Raw genomic sequence first — 8,432 nt, 5'->3', positions numbered from 1 at the left:
TGTAATAAAGATTTTAGGAAAGTTGCCTCCGTTGAAATTCTTCAATTTTTTATTCAAACATCACACATTATGTTATATATATGCATTAGGCGAAAAAGATAATCCTGGAAGCCCTTTTGATGACAAATTATAATAAAGGTAAAAAATACGAACTGTAAACGGGGACATTTTGTGTTTCACCGGATTTCAACACCATTTAATAAAAAGATGATGAATGGATTATATATTTTTGCGTTTCTATATACTACGAACATAGGTATACTATAAGACAGTTGCTATTTTTGCCGGCTCCGGCACAATAGCGATTTAATATAGAGTTTGGCTATTTTGCCGGCCGTAAATAAGATCAAAATTTTGAATAGACTGGATCCGCCACTGACTATTTCATGTATTTAGTGTTTTGAATAATATTAGGTGTGCATGTATTTCTTGTTTCGTACATATGAACTTCTTCTTAAAAGAACCAATACTATTGCACCTCGGTTTTAACACATGATTTTCATAGTTACTCAGACGGGAACAGGACAATTATTTTCGCATTTATCAATTTTGACCCAAAAATTGCTTATATTTGTGTAAAATTTACAAACCTTTGATTTTCCTGTTACCATATCATTCATAAAGGATGTTTTTTCGTATTGTTGAAGGCCATGCTTTCGACCTATCATTGCTTATATCAACTTCATTTGTACTTTGTTGGATAGTGTTGGTTCATTGGCAATCATACCATATCTCCGTTTGTCAAGTTTGGAGACTCTTTAAGCTGTTTTTTTTTTGTTTTTTAATCAGTTGACTTTGGGAGTTTGGTGCGTAATGCAGATCTGTGATAATCTGCTTTTTTCATAAAACTCATAGACTTATTATTTAGAGCTTGCTTTTTTTGTTTTTTTTAAAGATGCATGTTTTCTGTGGAGACTGCATGGTGACCTCTAGATGTCTTATGGTTTGTACATTGTTCTGTTAGTTTGTCCGGCCAATGGCCGATTATCTAAACAGTTATGTTTGTTAGTTTGTCCGGCCAATGGCCGATTATCTAAACAGTTATGTTCTGTTAGTTTGTCCGGCCAATGGCCGATTATCTAAACAGTTATGTTCTGTTAGTTTGTCCGGCCAATGGCCGATTATCTAAACAGTTATGTTCTGTTAGTTTGTCCGGCCAATGGCCGATTACTAAACAGTTATGTTCTGTTAGTTTGTCCGGCCAATGGCCGATTACCTAACAGTTATGTTCTGTTAGTTTTTCCGGCCAATGGCCGATTATCTAAACAGTTATGTTCTGTTAGTTTGTCCGGTCAATGGCCGATTATCTAAACAGTTATGTTCTGTTAGTTTGTCCGGTTAATGGCCGATTATCTAAACAGTTATGTTCTGTTAGTTTGTCCGGCCAATGGCCGATTATCTAAACAGTTATGTTTGTTAGTTTGTCCGGCCAATGGCCGATTATCTAAACAGTTATGTTCTGTTAGTTTGTCCGGCCAATGGCCGATTATCTAAACAGTTATGTTTGTTAGTTTGTCCGGCCAATGGCCGATTATCTAAACAGTTATGTTCTGTTAGTTTGTCCGGCCAATGGCAGATTATCTAAACAGTTATGTTCTGTTAGTTTGACATGCCAATGTCCGATTATCTGAACAGTAATGGTCTGTTAATTTGTCCGGCCAATGTCCGATTATATAAACAGTTATGTTCTGTTAGTTTGTCCGGCCAATGTCTGTTTTCTAAACAGTTATGTTCTGTTAGTTTGTCCAGCCAATGTCCGATTATCTAAACAGTTATGTTCTGTTAGTTTGTCCGGCCAATGCCCGATTATTTAAACAGTTATGTTCTGTTAGTTTGTCCGGCCAATGCCCGATTATCTGAACAGTTATGTTCTGTTAGTTTGCCCGGTATGTCCGATTATCTAAACAGTTATGTTCTGTTAGTTTGTCCGGCCAATGCCCGATTATCTGAACAGTTATGTTCTGTTAGTTTGTCCGGCCAATGCCCAATTATCTGAACAGTTATGTTCCGTTAGTTTGTCCGGCCAATGCCCAATTATCTGAACAGTTATGTTCTGTTAGTTTGTCCGGCCAATGCCCAATTATCTGAACAGTTATGTTCCGTTAGTTTGTCCAGCCAATGTCAGTTAATCTGAACAGTTAAACACATACTGAATCTGCATGCATACTATGATTAATATACTTCTTTAATATACAGAGACCCTCTATATTATATACTTACTTTTTGTAAAAACAAAGGTGGGTACGCTCCAGTCATGCTTCAGCGATTTCTTATATAATCATCCAAATTTTCCCCACAAAAAGTGTTGGGGCGGGACCCCAGGATCCGCTCATGATAGTTAACCTATTGCTTATAGTTTCTATGAAGCAGATTTTTTTTTATGTGTTACATATTTGTGTTTCGTTCATTTTTTTTTAACAAATAAGGCTGTTAGTTTTCTCGTTTGAATTGTTTTACAATGTTATTTCTGGCCCTTTTATAGCAGACTATGTGGAATGGGCTTTGCTCATTGTTAAAGGCCGTACGATGACCAATATTTTAATTTTGTGTCATTTTGGTTTCTTGGTGACAGTTGTCTCATTGGCAATCATACCAAGTAAACTAAACATTGACCAATGAACCAAGAAAATGAGATCAAGGTCAGATGAACCATGCCAGGCAGACATGTACAGATTTCAATTCTGCCATTAAACAAATTCAGTTGAACTATTGCTTATCATAGTTTAAGAAAAACAGACCAAAACACAAAAACAAAAAACTTTTACCACTTAACCAGGAAAATGAGGTCAAGGTCAGATGAAACCTACCAGCTAGACATGTATAACTTGCAATCATCCCATATACCAAACACAACCTATTGCTTACAGTATTAGAAAACCAAACCAAACGCAAAAACCTAACTGTAAACACTGAACCATGAAAATGAGGACAAGGTCAGATGACACCTGCCAGTTGGACATGCAGACCTCTACAAAAGAGGCTGCAGATTTCAAAGGGATTTTAAACTCATTAGTCGGCAACAATATTAAACATTTTGGCAAAAGTTGAAGAGCTATGTATGACAAACAAAAATCAACAAAACACTACATAGGATTCTAAAGATCAACACAACCCTTACTGAAAACCAGGGGTTATCTCGAGTTCCCACAGAAGGTTTAGCAGATTGTCTTCTAATTGTGACACCTAAGTGTCAAACGTGGAAATTAAGATTTGGCGACATGTACTAAATTATGACTGGAAAACTGGCGACTGAAATGGACACAATATAAGTGTTTATATCACCATATCAAGAATAATATTACCTTGACACTATATGTTGTGACCCAACTCACCAGCAACATCTTTTCACAAATTACAAATATATATTGCCAATAACCCAGACAGCTAGTAGGGGAATAGATTTTAATATTTATTAAAACAATATACGTTAATACAACTCATAAGCATAAGCATCAATAAAATCATAACAATTATTAATAAGAAAATGTATTTGAAAGAAAAAGAAATGGCAAAATTGTTATCATCGACAACCCCCCTGAATAGGAAAAACCAACTAAAACGAGCAAACTCGTGGAAAAAAGTTGGAAACCTGTGTCTTAACCTTATAAATGCTTTGATATAATATTCAAGATAATAACCAAAAACAGCAAAATTTCCTAAAAAATTACCAATTCAGGGACAGCAACCAAACAACAGGTTCTCTGATTCATCAGAAAATTTCAGGGCAGATAGATCTTGACCTGATCAATAATTCTATCCTTTGTTAGATTTGCCCTAAATGCTTTGGTTTTTGAGTTATTAGCCAAAAGCTGCATTTCACCCCTATGTTCTATTTTTAGCCATGGCGGCCATCTTGGTTCGTTTGGCGGGTCACCCCACACTTTTCATAAACAAGATACCCCAGAGATTATTGTGGCCAAGTTTGGATTAATTTAGCCTAGCAGTTTCAGAGGAGAAGATTTTTGGAAAAGATATATAAAATTTACGAAAAATGGTTGAAAATTGACTTCAAAGGGCAATAACTCCTAAAGGGGTCAACTGACCATTTTGGTCATGTTGATTTGTTTGTTAAGCTTACTTTGCTGAACATTAATGCTGTTTACTGTTTATCTCTATCTATAATAATATTCAAGATAATAACCAAAAACAGCAAAATTTCCTTAAGATTACCAATTCAGGGGCAGCAACCCAACAACGGGTTGTCTGATTCATACGAAAATTTCAGGGCAGATAAATCTTGACCTGATTAACAATTTTACACCTGTCAGATTTGCTCTAAATACTTTGGTTTTTGAGTTATAAGCCAAAAACTGCATTTTACCCCTATGTTCTATTTTTAGCCATGGCGGCCATCTTGGTTGGTTTTGCAGGTCACGCCATACATTTTTTAAACAAGGTACCCCAAAAATGATTGTGGCCAAGTTTGGATTATTTTGGCCTAGAAGTTTAAGAGGAGAAGATTTTTGTAAAAGATATATAAAATTTAGGAAAAATGGTTAAAAATTGACTTTAAAGGGCAATAACTGCTAAAGGGGTCAACTGACCATTTTGGTCATGTTTACTTGTTTGTAATTCTTACTTTGCTGAACATTATTGCTGTTTACAGTTTATCTCTATCTATAATAACATTCAAGATAATAACCAAAAACAGCCAAATTTCCCTAAAATTAACAATTCAGGGGCAGCAACCAAACAACGGGTTGTCCGATTCATCTGAAAATTTCAGGGCAGATAGATCTTCACCTGATTAATAATTTTATTTATGTTAGATTTGCCCTAAATGCTTTGGTTTTTGAGTTATTAGCCAAAAGCTGCATTTCACCCCTATGTTCTATTTTTAGCCATGGCGGTCATCTTGGTTCGTATGGCGGTCATCTTGGTTCGTTTGGCGGGTCACCCCACACATTTCATAAACAAGATACCACTGAGATTATTGTGGCCAAGTTTGGATTAATTTAGCCTAGCAGTTTCAGAGGAGAAGATTTTTGGAAAAGATATATAAAATTTACGAAAAATGGTTGAAAATTGCCTTCAAAGGGCAATAACTCCTAAAGGGGTCAACTGACCATTTTGGTCATGTTGATTTGTTTGTTAAGCTTACTTTGCTGAACATTAATGCTGTTTACTGTTTATCTCTATCTATAATAATATTCAAGATAATAACCAAAAACAGCAAAATTTCCTTAAGATTACCAATTCAGGGGCAGCAACCCAACAACGGGTTGTCTGATTCATACGAAAATTTCAGGGCAGATAAATCTTGACCGGATTAACAATTTTACCCCTGTCAGATTTGCTCTTAATACTTTGGTTTTTGAGTTATAAGCCAAAAACTGCATTTTACCCCTATGTTCTATTTTTAGCCATGGCGGCCATCTTGGTTGGTTTTGCAGGTCACGTCATACATTTTTTAAACAAGGTACCCCAAAAATAATTGTGGCCAAGTTTGGATTAATTTGGCCTAAAAGTTTAAGAGGAGAAGATTTTGGTAAAAGATATATAAAATTTAGGAAAAATGGTTAAAAATTGACTTTAAAGGGCAATTACTCCTAAAGGGGTCAACTGACCATTTTGGTCATGTTGATTTGTTTGTTAATCTTACTTTGCTGAACATTATTGCTGTTTACGGTTTATCTCTATCTATAGTAATATTCAAGATAATAACCAAAAACAGCCAAATTTCCTTAATATTATCAATTTAGGGGCAGCAACCCAACAACGGGTTCTCTGATTCATCTAAAAATTCCAGGGCAGATAAATTTTTACCTGATTAACAATATTATTCTGTCAGATTTGCTCTAAATGCTTTGGTTTTTGAGTTATTAGCCAAAAACTGCATTTTACCCCTATGTTCTATTTTTAGCCATGGCGACCATCTTCATTGGTTTTGCCGGTCACGCCACACATTTTTTAAACAAGGTTCCCCAAAAATGATTGTGGCCAAGTTTGGATTAATTTGGCCTAGAAGTTTAAGAGGAGAAGATTTTTGTAAAAGATATATACAAAATTTAGGAAAAATGGTTAAAAATTGACTTTAAAGGGCAATTACTCCTAAAGGGGTCAACTGACCATTTTGGTCATGTTGATTTGTTTGTAAATCTTACTTTGCTGAACATTATTGCTGTTTACAGTTTATCTCTATCTATAATAATATTCAAGATAATAACCAAAAACAGCCAAATTTCCTTAATATTACCAATTCAGGGGCAGCAACCCAACAACGGGTTCTCTGATTCATCTGAAAATTTTAGGGCAGATAAATTTTGACCTGATTAACAATAATATTCTGTCAGATTTGCTCTAAATGCTTTGATTTTCGAGTTATAAGCCAAAAACTGCATTTTACCCCTATGTTCTATTTTTAGCCATGGTGGCCATCTTGGTTCGTTTGGTGGGTCATGCCACATATTTTTTAAACAAGACACCCCCAAAATGATTGTGGCCAAGTTTGGAATCGTGGCCAAGTTTGGATTAATTTGGCCTAGCAGTTTCAGAGGAGAAGATTTTTGTAAAAGATATATAAATTTGTAGTCCGGTGAAATTTAAAATTGGTACTATGAATCAGAGAGGAGCATAAGTTAAGGATCAAAATAAGCAGTAGTCCAGTGATATTTAAAATTGGTACTATGAATCAGGGAGGAGCATAAGATAAGAATCAAAATAAGCTAAATATTGATGGTTGTTGAACTCCTTTTAGAGATATTTGATATCTTATACATGTATTTTAAAAATGATGGGAAATGGCTGACACAGACTTTTACCATCAAATTAGCATTGACATTTTTGGGGTCTAAAATCTTAAAAAAAGAAATAGAGGATCTGCGTAAATTTTGGTAAATGACCTTTTATGAACTTTAAAAGTCTTAAAAATGAAAAGAAAAGTGGGTGATATAGTGCAAAATATTTTTCACTGAATCATAGAAAGAAAGAATAGGAGTTCAAAAATAATAATCTGACAAAATTTCCGAAACCTGACATGACTGTAAAAGGGTTTCACATTTCCTGAATTTTAACACTAGAAATAAAAATTCATAAGATTTGATCTTAGTAAATATAAAGTTTCACAACATTTTTGACAAAGCAAAACAATTTGGAATAAGAGCTCATATCTATATATAAATTTTCATAACAATCCTAGCACAAAAAGAATATTTCTAACAAATACTAAGTTTAATTCATCAAATTTGACACTAAAATCTATTTGTAGTAGCATTTTGTATCTATATATGTATATATATGCATTTTGATAACAATCTGGGCATGTTTTGATTTTTTTTAACAAAAACTATGTGTTTACTGTAATGGATTATTTCCCTTTTTATCCTTACTTATCACTAAGTATCATAAGCTTTAACAATAACAAAATAGAAAATAGATAAAAAAAAAAGATTACATTGTGTTAAAACAAAGGAAAATAAATATTTTTGTTCACAAATTATGATGTTGTAATTTGCATACAGATTAATTAACTAAATACAATGAAAACATGCAAAAAGTTTTTTTTTTACAGATACAGAGGTCATGTATCAATGAAACAGATTATTTTACATTATGTTGGTTGTGATAGATGAATTATTTCATACTATTTGGTGCCATATACAGTACTTAATGTTTCTATTCAAATCTATATGGTGTTATTTTAAGTACTTATATATAGTAAAATCTATCTGTTGTCATATTTAGTACTTTAGGCTACTGTTTAAATCTATTTTGTGCAACATTTTAAAAGTACTTTGTTTCTAGTAAATTCTATTAGGTGACTTATAATTACTTTTATTTCAAGGATATTATGATTATTTATTATTACAAATGTTAATAAACAAACTGATATCGTTGCACAATTTGTTCATATGAATTAATAAATGTCAGGGACTGTTGGAGTATTTAACGATGTTTGCATGTTTTAATTTCTAGGACACCTTCATCAGAATAAGAACTACAGATGAGTACAAAATGATGAAGTAATAATTTGCACTTCAAAGTGTCAACAGGGGGAATAATCATAAATAGAAAATGAAATTAGGTATGAAAGTAAACTTTAAAAAGAATGTTAAATAAAATTTGTTTAAAAGTGTTTAATCAATTTTGCAGAGGTACATGCTTCCAATTGGCTTCGCTCAGAGTTACATGCCTCTAATTGGGACCGCTCTGCCAGTGGTACATTACTTCCAATCAATGTTAGCAGACAGAGATATATATGCACTGCTTCCAATTGGCTTCGCAAGGACAGAGGGTACACTCCCAATTAGCTTCACTAAGAGGTACATGCTTCCAATTGGCTTCGCTCAGACAACCGTACATACTTCTTCAAGTGTTGAATTGGTACAGGACTGCAAGTCTGTACTATTTCCATTGTAGGAAATGATACATAATTGCAAGTAAAATGTCGTCCAAATTTATAAAAAAACATATTTTATTAAACATTCTTGATC

The sequence above is a fragment of the Mytilus trossulus genome, chromosome 9 (assembly GCF_036588685.1).
Source record: "Mytilus trossulus isolate FHL-02 chromosome 9, PNRI_Mtr1.1.1.hap1, whole genome shotgun sequence".
Taxonomy (NCBI): Eukaryota; Metazoa; Mollusca; class Bivalvia; order Mytilida; family Mytilidae; genus Mytilus; species Mytilus trossulus.
Note: the sequence above shows the minus strand (reverse complement) of the source record.